At 38.2% G+C, this 9,741-nt stretch overlaps 1 long non-coding RNA gene across 1 annotated transcript; it reads right to left on the minus strand.

Annotated features, from left to right (window-relative positions):
* Window positions 1–5,799: 5,799 nt before the first annotated feature.
* LOC138190949 (uncharacterized) lies at window positions 5,800–8,978 on the minus strand. Its single transcript, XR_011177080.1, has 2 exons — window positions 8,677–8,978; window positions 5,800–7,420 (listed from the first exon to the last, which is right to left on the minus strand). It is a non-coding gene; the product is annotated as an uncharacterized lncRNA (long non-coding RNA).
* Between the last annotated feature and the right edge of the window lie 763 nt (window positions 8,979–9,741).

Raw genomic sequence — 9,741 nt, forward strand, 5'->3', positions numbered from 1 at the left:
TACGTGCACCCTGCGTGCCGTGCATGTAGACTCCTATGACGCTTGCTTCGCTCTGCATGCGAGCATACGCGAGGTATAATAAACACGCGTGTCGAGTACTCCACGTCGTGTTGCGCATGCGATTGTGTAGCGTAGAACCCATACGACACGCAACGACGTGTGTGATTCCTTTGCTTTGCACGCGTTGCATTGACTCGAATGAGAATGACTCGCGCCTTCTCACCGTCTCGGCAGCTATAACACTCGCGGCCTTCCCCAGTTAGCGATAGTTCTACTACTACCACTTCTCTACTTCCCCTCGATCCAACACCTCGTTATCGCTGCTGTATGCCTTGGTATAGGAATTGCGTTATTACTTAATTAGTTTATGCACATCGTATCGTGTGCGTAAGGTACAACAGAGGTGCAATAGCTGTGCACACATGTCAATCATGCATTAGATATACATTATATCGCTAGGCGATTTGTGATTGACCGTATCGGGCTTTATAACCGATATTATTTTTCGCTATTATGTCTTACAAGTTGGTGAATTTTTTTAGTTTCAAATCCATTTTTATTCCCTTTATTTCCGATAGACACACAATTACTGCTCATTCATATGCTGCTTGAAGACTAAAACATTTTTTATTTTATTTTTTTCCGTTCATTATAACCGCAATTTCCAAGCCTCACATGGTTAAACACGTTTCGTTTCAATTTTTGATTCGAATATCTTCTTTTTCCTCTCGTTTGCAGACCGTCTGATATTGTGGTATGTTATACGCGGCTTCGTTTACACCGGCTCCAGCGATAAGATTATTTCCTTTTATTTCTTTTTCTTTTCTCTTGACCCCTTTTTTAATGGGGTGCATCGATGTATACATATATATACACACACAAACGCACACACGTATGCACCTATGTTCATGTCATAAGTATTGTATGTTTAATCGCATGCCTCCGGTTTATGCAGGGTATATTATACTGCATCTATACACATTATTACAGTGTATACGCAAGCCTGTATATACCGCGGATGTTTATCGTCCTACATATATACATATACATATATATATATATATATATATATATATATATATATATATATATATATATATATATATATATATGAATGAATATTCCCATTGATAAACACCTGCAGCGTTTCACCCGAGAATGTTATTTTTTTTTTTCTTTTTTTTTCCATTATATCCATAAGGTGCGTATGTGTACACAGTTGCGTAACAATTTTACGACTGTGTATACATATATATGTATATACACGGTACGTATACCTATGCGTATATCTTATACCAAACCGTGATTTACGCGGTAGTTGAAAAATTTTCTACATATCATGTATTTATGTATAATATGCGTGATATATGAATACAGGTGCGCGATAAAGGACCATAAAAAGAAAAATTACAAAAAAAAAAAAAAACTAATTATACACAAGAAGACGAAGAAGAGAAACTTCGCACACGTGCAGATGCAAACTTGCGTCAAGGAAGTAGGAAAATAAAAATGAGTAATCCGTGATGGATCGAAAAGCTGCAAGGAGCGAGGCTGACTCGGCTCGTGCCTCGATCTCTTCTCCAACTCTTCTCCAACAACATAACACGATGATGTATCGCTGACGATGATGAATATTAAAAGGACTGAAACACGTGTGCGTATACATAGAACATGCATATGTAAGAATGTGACGGGAAATCAGAACCGTATAGCATCAAAAGGTAGAAATTTAACTGTCGCCTCGCCCGTCTAACGTGTTGGCGGACCGTCGACTTACGCCCTTTATTTTCACAAACGCGTTCTCGATATTTATGAATGATTCATGGTGCGTGAACGTGTGGCGTCTATAACACGTCGTGAGCCTAATATCAAAACTCATGTCCGCACGCCGCGATTCTTTTTAATATACCAACAACGTATTCTGTAGATATATATATATATATAGGTGTATATTATATACCTATTTAATTTGTTAATACTACTTCTCGATACACGTAACATCGATTAATTGTTATTACATTACATAGGATGGGGGGATTCGGAGTCCGTACAATAAACAAGTGCAGACGTCAAGAAGAAAACGAAGACTAAGAATCGAGGAAATTATTCATCTGGGCGTCACGCAGGTGTTATAATGTTACAGGTATGATATGTACAGGCCTGTGTTTGTTCATGTTATTAGACTTAAATCGCTGCACAACGTGACAGATTATTTTTCACGTTATAAAAATACTCGCGGATGGGTATGCGGTGTATAACTCGGTATATATGCGTATATATGTACACACACACACACACACACACACACGTCTATCAATCGATGGATTAGCTGATTTGACAGCCATCCATTTATGCCAGCTAACCTCGCCTAATAACGTTGGAAATCCCTGAATTACGGACTGAGAGTAGGCATAAAGTGCCTTCGCACCGATTAAGGTGTGTCTTCGGTGCTCTCGCAAGATCGCCTCGTGTTCCAATATGTATACTTACCGACATACAACCCCGTCGCATCTTTCAAACTAGCTTGCAGCGTTCATGCAGGGACGTATGTGTACGCATTCGTTTAATACAAACATGCATCAACCATCCGTTTGAAATTGGTGAAAATTACTGATAATTTCAGCAAACAATCATCTGTAATGATCGATTAACGGCTGTAAATGATAAGAATAGTATATTGTGTGATAATCTACCTTTACAACACTGAGATGAAATCGGTTATTTTCGTCTCGTTTAACAGCTACGCAAAGTCCCACCTTTCATGCTCGTGTGATAAGAAAGATTTTCATATATTAACAAATAGATATACAATTCAATTCTCGACTAGTGATAATAAAGTGGAATTAAATAATTTTAAAAAAATTCTGGGATACCGGGTTTCAGTGAGTGAAAATCTATAAGAAACAGTATAACAAAACCTGTCCAATTTTTTTGGATGTAGATCTGTGTTATATACCTTTAGCGAGATGAAATTTGGAATTAAAAAAAAAAAAACATTCATAAAACAATAAAATATCGGAAAATGAAACGTGCTATTCGAAAAAGTATAACTTAGTGAATTTTCAATATTTTGTTCTGAAGATTGACTGAGAGTAACTCTCGAGATACTGATATTTAAGCAAAAAAAATATGGTGATACGGCGCGATGAAAAAAGGTATTTATTTGAGTGAGATAAGTTGAATTTACAAAAAAAAAATGAATTAACGATTTTTACGATGTTTCATTATTTATTCTTGAGCAAATCCGGATTGTCTTGCATGTTTTTCATATGGAATTTACGGTACAGATGCCGTGGGGTCATATTGACCCCGGGGTGCAACGTAAGGGTTAATCTACCAACTTATTACGTATACATTTATGCATGTAACTTATGTATTTGCATATCTATACATACGTACGTATATCATTGACGCTAATTTTATAACGCGTGGTAAGCTTGTTTGCGAGTCAATCAGTGATCTGAAACCCATTATTAATATATATATACGTCAGAGTCGAATAATTGGCCCTCTTACGTAAGATCATTAACTAGGTAATACAATAAGCCGTACAGGTACCGTGCATGATACATACGTGTATTACGTCTACACATTAGGTACGTTCGAAACCTTTTACATAATTTTTGCAAATAGGATTCCTGAATATTTACATAGGCACATTTTCGCGTGGTGACTCTATATCAATGGCATCGTAAAGTTTTGTTTGCAAAGTTTTCTTTTTCTTTACTCTTACAATTTCATTGCCTACATTTTTCATAGCGATTATTATAGTTTATTATTCATACTAACGAACTATATACATACGTATATTGAACAGGAAATGTTTAATATACATTTTTATACGGTATATATATAATATTATCATGAAATTATGATGGTTAAACAGTGCTGGTAAAAAGCTTAAATACATAAATTGACCAAACTTCTAGTTAACGCAAGTTACTAGAATACAATATATATACCTGCATGTAAGCTTGTACATTATACGTATACTTATTCATTCGTTATTTCGACAAACATTTTTATATCTGCATATTACACCGGTAGATTCCTATCTATATAACGTAAATTCACGTGTAATAAATAGATATAGATTATACGTGGTAATTAACGTAAAATATACACTGAGAGATACTTTTAGTTCCGGTTACCGCTCAGTCCTTAACTATTTTCATTTTTTACCACAATCGAAAAATATAGTTCTAGGTAGAAAATGAAAATTAGTTTCGTAACTGTTACCAGAAAGTCTAGTACCCGTTACTGTTCTTTCTCATTACGATCACTGTTACTTGATTTTCTTGCAAATGTTGCGAAAATTACCGCTTGTGCAACAATAAATTGACGTTAAAGCCTTATTTAACTGAAAAAGTAGAGTAAACCTCAGAAACTGATTTTGCGTTGCAATTACCAAAAAAGGATCGACGATAGCGCAAAATGGTTACGCGTATCTCGTTTTTCGTAATTCCAACGATATTCAAACAGTTTTTTTAACGATACCTGTTTTATTCAATTTTTCTAGTTACTAGAACAAATGAAATTTTTCTCAGTGTAGGCGAGAAAAGAAAAACGAGAGAGGGGTGGAGTGGTGAGGGAACTGTATAATAAATGCAGCGGACTTCCCTTATCTCGTTTTCGTAGCAGCTTTATGGCATCTACTGCGACGAAACCATGGTTTTCAGTATATAATGTATACGTGTATAGGTATCGTATATATTGTACCTTATACATGTATACATATACGCTGCACACGCGAAAGGAAGATAACAACCGGGTTTTATAGACACTGATGGTACAAGTTACAAGATACACGGACGCGCGCGTGTTAAATAGTAAGTTACACACTTACGTGCATAAATACATAGATACATACACATGCAGATACGCACTCAGGCCCGTGTTGGGTGCGTCGAGAGTGCGCACAGCTGACCCAGACACCTGGGTACACGGGGAGAGCAGCGGAGCTGGGAACCCGCTCGAAATCCGTGCAACACGCGTGTGATTCATTCGCCCACTCGTTTCGCATCCCAGGGATGATCCTCGGTTCCGTCACGTGGTGCCTGCAGTCTTGTCGCGAGGGTAAAAATATCCCCTATTACGTTATATAATACCGATCTGCGGAAAGATTATTTTACATACTAGGGATTTTTATCCCCTGCAGAGAGTAATCGGCTCGAAAACACGGAAATCTAGCGTCAGTCGCCGTGCAGATGATAATCGTTGTACATAGTGAATTCCTAACGACTGCATGGTGCGTGTAGTTTGGTTAAATTTAACGCGCACGCGCTACGGATCCTGTAGTAACTGTTTGACAGGGCGACCAACTGTCTGACGTGAAAAAGAAAGAAAAAAATTTGACAGCTGTTATTGGCAGTTGTGCTAAACACGGAAAACTGCCAAAATATTTGTGGTTAGACGGATGGTAACCCTGGCAAATAATTGCTCTCAAATTGTAGCGCGTGTGCAATAAATTTAAGGCAGACGACCGAACATTTAGTCGTTAGGAATTCACTTTGTGCATGTATCTTATCGACGCTTTGTTGTTTGACAATTGAGTATTATACATACGTAACATACAAACATTTATTTATCATTATTTACACGATTTATCTCAACGTCTGAGGAATAATCGTAACGTTTATACGGATCGACGCTATCGTTGATTTCGTCGAAATAGCGACGAGTCGTATAAGAATTGTAAAACGGATATCAATAAGATGACCTGTAGAGTGTCAGGTTACATGTAATATGATAATTCCGCGGTTTTGTTGGTTCAAGTGTGCGATTTATAAACTTCACATAGGTATATTCAGTAGGTAATCGAATTCGGCAAATCATTGTTTCTATTTCTTGCGTGTTTTTTTTTTTTTTTATATATCTTTTTTCTACTTCAAACGTCTCTATCTGATTTTTTTTGCTCTCGGAGGTAAAAGGCGACCGCTTCATGAAACTGTTTTGCAAATCGTACGTAGGTACGCATGTAATGGAATTTTTATCGAAGTCTATTTTTGTCTTGGTTGTCGGATCGAGGGTATACCGGCAGTCAACGGCGTGCCGGTGAATTGTTGTACGTACACGATTTTCTACCTGCTGTCTAGCCGTGAGTTTTGCCTCTAGTAGTGCTTCAGTCAGCTGAGTCGATGCATCGCAAGCGCTTCCTGCTGCATGCGTGCGCCTATAATATATCCGTTATACGTGCACATGTACGATTTTATAGTGCACAATGGGCATTTAACTCGTGTATACGTACAATACATACCTATATGTATGCAACAATCACATTATAATACGAGTATGCCGGCACCGGATGAACGCGCGTTGCATGTCGACATGTTAGATTTTATTTTTATACACCGACGTTGAATCGTCAAGTTGTAACATGCGTGCATGTGCTTATACACGATCGATTATGTACACTGTTATAGACTCCACAAGCGTATAATATTGCAGTCATTATAATTATATTTATTTATAGGCGTGTAGATATCCTCTTATCTTTCTCCTTTTCTCTCTCTCTCTTTCTCTCTCTTTCTCTCCCTTCGCCACAACGTACAGGTGGTCACGGTGTCGTGAATTATCGTAACATGTATATCAATTACGACAATTATGTACCTCATTTTCAAATTCTGTTTGCGATATATACAGTTTTACTAATGGAGAAGTATCGTGCGATAGAAAAAGAAAGTTTCCCGACTCTCGAATGATGTTGAAAAAGTCGAGTATTTCGGTATAATTCGAGATCCTTTAATAATTTCCTTCACATTGTTCTGTATATCATACAATAAACGATAATTTTACAATATTTCCGTGGTATTAGATTTCACCAATATTTTCGACCACAGTGTAGATATTGTACAACCTTCTTTCACCCCCTCATTTAAATTTCCATAAAATACCATTTGTTCAATACGACAAGGAAAAAAGAAATAAATAAAATAAACAAATAAAGAGATTCGAGCAAAATGTGAAATAAAAAAATTATTGAAAAGCCGGTTAAATCACTGTATTATATAACCGTTCCGACTCGTTTCTTTTGAATTTCATCTTCGTTTCATCAATTTCACGCGCATTTCTGCCAGTCTCCGTAGAGGTACTCGTACGTACGTATATCTTACGTACTGTATACGGACAAGAGAGGCTGCGACGACGAGGTTGCGGTGTCGAGGAGCCGGCAACCCGAGCGGATGGACGAAGAGCGGACGAGTTGATGAGTCGGTTGCTGCAACGTCTGGTACGTTACACTCTCGGTGCGCGCAGCTGTGTCGCACTCGCTTCACTCGACGCGCTACGGTAGCCAGCCGTCGGCTAATCGTGGGCTTCCTGTCCCATCCCAACATCGCAACACCGCTGCTGCACCTTATACCTCCTGCACAAACCGCGCCGTGATAGCAGCTTCATATGTTTCGTACGCTCGTACGTCAGTCTGGTAAACGGAATATATATAGTATATAGAGTATGCGTGTAATATAGAAAGTACATACATTTGAAATTGCAATTATTCGATTCCACTATTTTCTTCTTCGTATCGTTGAAAGCTGGCAGAGGAGGGGGTACTTTGACAAGATTCTGCGGTAGTTTGTCCGCCGCCATTTTGAATTAATACTTTGAGTCGAAAAATATGAATCGTTCGACAGGAAATTGTTACATCCGAAGTTGTGGAGAATTAAAGTTTCTACAAGCCTAAGGGTCGTCCATAAACTACGTTGTCAGTTCGAGAGGGGGGGAGCAAGCAAAACCCCACGGATGGTAATGAGGGGGCGTTCACCGAAGTAAGGTTACCTTTCATAAATGAGCAATTTGTGATCTTGTTTTTATTGCCCGTGTTATTTGAATTCGAAAATAAACTTGTCGTCGAAACGGTAAATTTACTCGACGGAGTAACTGCCGAAGCTGAAAACTGCGGTACCGCATTTCACGGACGGTCCCGTTGTTATGATAATTTTCAGTAAAAAATTTGAAAATGGCCGATTTATTTAAAAAAAAAAAAACAAAACAAATTCCCCAATAAATTCAAGATGGCGGCCGAAAGCTACCGGACAATTTGGAAGACATTTCGGATTAAGACTATCGACGACCCTCACCTCACAATGATTGATTAGAAAAAGGGAATGGTGGCATCGAAGAATTGCAATTTCAAATATGCATAAATTCCGACTGGATTAATACACACCAGCTTACGTACGCCGTGCATAACCTGTACATATGCAGGTGTGTAGAAGCGTTACAGCGAGTCGGTACGATAATAAGAGAGGAGATTTGGAAAAAGAATAATAAACGAAACACGGAATTTTGTGTACACGGATCGGATGCAGGTTTCACGTGTATGCGTGATAACGGTAAACGGTAAATGGCGTAATGATACTCGTCGCTTCGTATGCAGGCACTCGCATATTACTTACAGCTTATGCGTGTTTCGCCGGTGTGCAGCTAAAACGTACGTAATACGTGTAAGATAAACACAAAATTTCGTCTGTCTGTACAAGCTCTGGAGCCCGCAGCGACTCGCCGAATATTAAATACTCCCTTTATGCATATTTTACAGGTTATATTATACATATATGTATATACATGTGTATATATATATATATATATATATATATATATATGCAATATGCATGTACGGGAGTGTTATGAATTCTTGTTTCCGCCCGTCGATTATTGTCGGCCGTTTATACGTACACGCTCGTCATCTCCCTCTGTGTTAAGTATCTCGGTTAATTTCTTTTCTCGTGTGTAGGTGTCACTCTCGCGCTTGTATAGCTGGGACAAATTCGAACCAATTGAAAGTTCAGATCACTTTAATAACACATTATAGTATACTCCATGCAGCGACGCGGCGGCAACGCAGCTGCTTTTGCTACGAGTGACATGTGTTCGTTCCTACGTATATTGTACGTATGCATGGTAGGTACGATCATCGGCCAGCTCCGCATGCACACTTTGAGCCATTATTCTATTCAAGTATTGTACGTATTAACGTACTCTGTATGTATACCTACTGTACATATCGCGCATCGCCTTGGACTCTTGACAGTCTCCGTCGTCGCGGCAGAGTTAAAAAGACGTACGCCTCTTTGGTTAATCTTATTTCACCTCTTATTCTTATTTCCTCCTTTTTCTTCTTCTTCTTCTCTCTGTAAGGCATGTCGGTCGTATACCTATACACTATATTTGAACACCGTAGACGTGATCGTATTTGAACGACAATTAAAAAAAATCATGTATCAAATATTTTCACCGTGTATATGTTGTAATATCCATGGCCAAGCGTATTTTACACTTGCGCACGTATATCTCGGTATATAACACGAGAGGGCTTCGATGTTGTTGGCTGTGGCACTGCGCTTCCGGTTTCGACTCGAGATCACCTACAGGCAGAGGAACGAAATCGTCCCAAGTATAATACGTACGACGAATCTGCTGAACAAGTCGTCTTTCCTGTACCTTTAACTCGGTATTTCGTGTCTTTGTACAAATATATGTACACAACAACAACAACATTAACAATGACAATAATAATAATAATACTAATAATAATAATAAAATGCAACGTTCATATATATCATTATACAATACCGTCGAAGATTATCCGATATTTTCGGTATCTGAATTATAAATATAAATGGTTAAGGTATCATGTGTGTGTAAAATAAGGCGAAAAGGTTTTTTCCTTCACTTTGTGTTCTTTAGCTCGATCTTCTTCCTTTTTTTTTTCTTTTTCTTTTTCTTCTTCTTCTCGAATCC

The sequence above is a fragment of the Neodiprion pinetum genome, chromosome 5, assembly GCF_021155775.2.
Source record: "Neodiprion pinetum isolate iyNeoPine1 chromosome 5, iyNeoPine1.2, whole genome shotgun sequence".
In the NCBI taxonomy this organism is placed as follows: Eukaryota; Metazoa; Arthropoda; class Insecta; order Hymenoptera; family Diprionidae; genus Neodiprion; species Neodiprion pinetum.